Genomic DNA, 5125 nt, shown 5'->3' with positions numbered 1-5125 from the left:
CTCCTTAAGTACACTAGTGTGTGCGGCATACTATAAATGCTGGTACTGCAGGACAGCTGAAACCCAGAGGGCAGCCAAAAAGAGGGTGATTGTCAGTCCTTTACTTTTGTTCCTCGGGTTGTGCGTGCTCAGAAGAAATTTTCTGAAGAAAAAAAACATGCACCATTGGAAAAGAATTCATATTTCATTGCTTTATACCTCCAAAGCAGAATACATCAAAGTTTATTGATTTATAGCTTCAGGGACTTGTCTAGCTGATAAAGACCGCAGGTATTCAAAGCGTTTCTTCTTGTTTTCGCCTGTGGTTGGTACAAATTTACAGGAGCAGGTGGTCAGGATCTGCAGTCAAACCCTCTCTTGCTGCACGCACCAGCATGTTTCATCAGTCAATATGTCAGTTGCTGATTCCGCAATCTCCTCGCTGGACAGTCGATCCTAAAAGGAGAGGACCGTTATTTTGCACAATTCCAACGGTTACTGCCACTTTGCACACAACTGCCGATAGCACGTAATGTGCGACACATACCCCCCCCCCCCCAAAAAAAAGGTGTTACTTGATCAATACATAAGCGTGATTAGAAACAGAAACATTGCAATTTACATTTTTCAGTGACCATACTTGGCATTTCACGTGGAGCTTGAATATGCTCGTACCTAATTGTTTTCCTCAAGGGGCATATTCCACTTGACAGTTCATAACCTCGGCTGCACCGAACGTAAGGCATATCGGCGTCTGGAAGTTTCCAAGCTGCCTGATAGGAGATCATCCCAGCATGCCTTGGGCGGGATGTATGCTTTAAACATTTCCAACGCAACACATTTAATATGGCCGGGAAAAAAATCATTTGTGTTGTCTACGTACCTTTAAACATTCCGGCTTTGACAGTTAAATCACATATATACTGATTCATTTTTTCTAACCACAATGACACGTTGCTTGCACCCTAGAGCAGAACGAGAACACAAAAAAAGTTATCTCAGTGCCAGAGAACAAATTTTTATCGCCAAGGAACTAAGGACATCGAAAGACATATCAACCGCACTGACCATGTCCCCCTTTGAACTCCTACGTCGCACGATTGCTGGCATTCGTGCTATCTGAAAAATCGTTAAGCCACAGCGTATCGCTTATCGCGTAACATATTCTCAGCTGCCCCGTTTTGATAGCGAAGCAGTTAGACGTAATCGAGCGACGCAGAGCAAATACTGCCGGCAACAATGCGTAAAAGCATGACAATTTCTTTTTCTGACTCGACCCAACTCTTACAGCAGCGTATGAGCATCAATTATCTGAATTTTGAATGCCGTACATTGTGACCTTTATGAGTGCAACTATGGAATGAAGATGACTTCAGCATATATTTGTGGTAAGGTTTCAAGTTAGGTCAAGACGCAGAAGTTTGAAGTCTGATGGAAACCCGTCTGGTAGGGTTGATACGTGGAGACGTTGAAAACCCGAGGCACTGAGCCGACTAAACAAAAAGCACACACACACATACACACACACACACGCACGCGCGCACACACACACACGCACGCGCGCGCACACACGCGAGCACACACGCGCACGAGCACACACGCACGCGCGAGCACACACACACACGCGCGCGCACGAGCACACACGCGAGCAAACACAAGCGCGCGCACACACACACAGGCACACACGCGCGAGCACACACGCGAGCAAGCACACACACACACGCGAGCACACACACACACACGCGAGTACACACGCGCACGAGCACACACGCGCGCGCGCGCACACACACGCATGCGCGAGCACACACACACGCGCGCACGAGCACACACGCACGCGCGAGCGCAAACGCACACACGCGAGCACACACACACACGCACGCGCGAGCGCATACACACGCGCGCGCACGAGCACACACGCACGAGCACACACACACGCGCACGAGCACACACACACACACACACACACACACACACACGTACGCACTCATACACACGGAGTAGTCGGTATCAAGAGCGACTCGAGATAAAGACGTCGTGACAGTCATTTTTCTCTAGCGCGAGCACGTGCCTTCCCCCAGTCGAATGCGTGTCCCCTGAAACGTGCTCAGCCAAAGCACTAGATTTAGCAATTTATTAAAGACGAATAGTCTTTCTTGGGGAACTTAAACGCAGAAATTTTGGTCTGTCTTTCTGTCTGTCTGTCTGTCTTTCTGTTTGTCGGCACGTCCCTCGATGCTGTTTGTCAGCACGTCCCTTGTCGGCACGTACCACTTGCCCAAGGGCCAGCCGTCTTGAACTGGTACGGCTGTTCATACTTGTGAACGTTGTCGATCAAAAAGTAAATATCATGCATATCTGAGGTGCAACATCACTAGGTAAGTATTAGGTGGCGTGTTCCTTTAATAGAAAATGCATACATACGTAATTTTAAGGACCCTGGTTTCTTAAGCTGCGCTGAAAATGCATAAGAATGGAAGCTTGAGCGAGTTGGTATGCGTTCATCTTTGTTGAAACAGCGCTCACTAGACGACGACGAAGGAAAAGAAGGCACAGGACAGGCAGCGCCTGTCCTGTGCCTTCTTTACTTCGTCGTCGTCTATGGAGCGCTGTTTCAACAAAGGTGACAATGCGAGTGCGCTGAAATTTGCCTTCCTCCGTGCCCTTCGCACGAGCTCATTGTTGTGTTTCGGTTTCGGTTCTGTATTGCACTGTACGAATGCCATGGGTTGGTGTTGAAAAACTTTAGTTTTGAGAAGGCCAAGAAGGTGAAAAAAATATTTAAAAAATGAAAAAGCAGCGTTGTGGGCGGCCTTCAGGCTGCCGGTTGTGGGCGCCGCTCTGGCGTTCCTGTTTTACCCAGGCGACGTGTAAATAAAAGAGTGTGTGGAGAGTACTCGTTGAGTGCGGACGTTTCTCTGCTTCAGCGCTTCGCGCCAAACCGCGTTTTCGGGCTGGCTGGCGTCCCCGCCGGTCGCGTTGGTCACCGTCGGTCTTCGCCTGCTGCTGCGCCGGGACTACCAGCACGCAACACAGCACTCATGTTTCCCGACGTATTGCCAGATGGCGTCCATATCTCACCCAGCGCCTCTTCTATCGTCTTTACACGACATTTGCAGCGAAGCACGCAGATACGCGGCCAATTTTTTTTTCACGTCATAAACGTCCTTTTGTGTGTGTGTGTATTAAATGTTTACTTCGGTCGGCTCAGTGCCTCGGGTTTGCTACATTCAGCTACACACGGAAGGATGCTGTGGTTTCCTTTAAGACACTTAAAACTACACTTAAAATGCACTCTTAACGCCATTTCATTGTCTTTCGTGTACTTAAAGCTTTATTCATTTCGGTAGCGCAAAACAATTTATAAAGACAGGAGAGGACATGTAGACAGGACGGGCGCTAGAGATCAACTGACTTTACTGCAAGGAAACACACAAAAACCCGTTGCACAGGCGCGACGCGCTACATCACTCTACGAGGGCTTTTTTTTTTAAATGTGTCTAATTTTCTTTGCGCTACCGAAATAAACACCAGTGATCACAACCAACTAGCCCGCATTACCGCCTTAAACCCTCACTCGTCCACCTAAAACTACTGCAGCCGAGTTTGAAGCATGGCGAAAGGTTGCGTATAGACGCCACGAAATATCATGTACCGGTGACAAGGACATGACAAACAGCCCAGACTGCCATTGACAGGAGCGAGTTACTGCGCACGCAGAGCTCGTCTGGGCAGAGCTGATCTGGGGCACTTTGTTTATGCCGCCTACAGTATTTCACACCGTGATTGCAGCCTTCATCGAGCGTGTTGAAGGTACCAAGACGGCGACAGCAGGAAGCGTTAAACTTCTGTCCTTCATCTCTTCTCACATAAACGTGTACGATAACGAATGATCTTAGTCGGATGTTTGATAATATACGCCCAAACACTCATCTTGTAATGTCAAACGCAGAGCAAATACTGCCAATAACAATGCATTACATAAAAGTATGACACGATTTATTTAAAACATAAAAGTATGACACGACCCATCTCGTACAGTAGCGTAAGCATGAGCATGAATTCAGGTAAACACGCGACATAAGTACATATACACAAGCAAATAACGTACTGAAGAGAGAATATTGCTTACCTGCAAATCACATTTACTACTGTCTTCGGGCAACGTAACAACGGATGCAACCCGCTCGACAATTGCCTGTCTCAAGCGAAGAATCAGCAATGCAGCTCGTCGCAACGGCCGCGCAGCCCACTGATCGTGCCCGTTGCAATGTCTCGTGGCTTATTTGCGGCGGATCGCGCACGTTAATGACTGCCCTTGCGTGCTGTATCACTAGTTACACGCCACTCACGTACACAACACGATTAGACCACGCACGTCAACAAAGCGCGGAGTGTAAAACCTGGATAAATCGATGAAACAAAGAGCAGCACTGCACAAACGCGACTTCAACAACCGCACCAACCGCCTCGCATTCGAATGCTCTTCCCGGCATACACCTCAAGCTGTGCAAAGCCTAGGAGAGATGTCGCCGTCCCTGGTTCGATAAAGTTGAAGCGGCGTCTCGAGGACGCCACATTTGTTACTCACCGCGAGCTCATACATCGCTCTACGCGGCCTCTCTACTGGAGCGGCCGTCCCACGCTGTTTTGTGAACTCAGCGGCATCTTTTTCTCCCGTGTTGGCGAATTGATGACGGTTAAGCGTGTTTGGTGCTATGTTGTCCCGTGACGTTTGCTGCACTTTACGATCCGTTAATTATAACGCGAGAAAAAAAGAAACAAACTAGACAACACGACAGCGAAATTCCAATAAATTGTATTGCGAGTCTCGGAAAAATATTTTTCTCGCGCCACGGGATGGTTCTTCGATCGCATCGTCAGTTTAATTTGGTCGGTTGTCGTGTGCTCACAGTACTTTATCTTGTCGCCATATGCGAAGCTTCCCGGAGGCAAATTAATTACTTCTGCGGCTTAAAAGCAAAATAGATATAAGAGCTACTTAATAAGTTGTTTAGCACAAACATTTGACCAACATACGATAGTTTTTCGTTCTTGTGCTTCTGCCGATGTCTGTGCAGATTATGTCACTTCATAAATTACGGGTTTTGGAAGCGGGCTCACCTTATTGAACTCCAGTTTTAGTTCA

General features: G+C 47.9%; 1 long non-coding RNA gene across 1 annotated transcript; it reads right to left on the bottom strand.

Annotated features, from left to right (window-relative positions):
- Positions 1-242: 242 nt before the first annotated feature.
- Positions 243-961, bottom strand: LOC125757503 (uncharacterized). The gene is made up of 3 exons (XR_007415274.1): positions 863-961; positions 655-794; positions 243-435 (listed from the first exon to the last, which is right to left on the bottom strand). It is a non-coding gene; the product is annotated as an uncharacterized LOC125757503 (long non-coding RNA).
- Between the last annotated feature and the right edge of the window lie 4164 nt (positions 962-5125).

The sequence above is a fragment of the Rhipicephalus sanguineus genome, chromosome 2, assembly GCF_013339695.2.
Source record: "Rhipicephalus sanguineus isolate Rsan-2018 chromosome 2, BIME_Rsan_1.4, whole genome shotgun sequence".
NCBI classification, from domain to species: Eukaryota; Metazoa; Arthropoda; class Arachnida; order Ixodida; family Ixodidae; genus Rhipicephalus; species Rhipicephalus sanguineus.
This window is presented reverse-complemented; position numbering and strand designations above follow the sequence as displayed.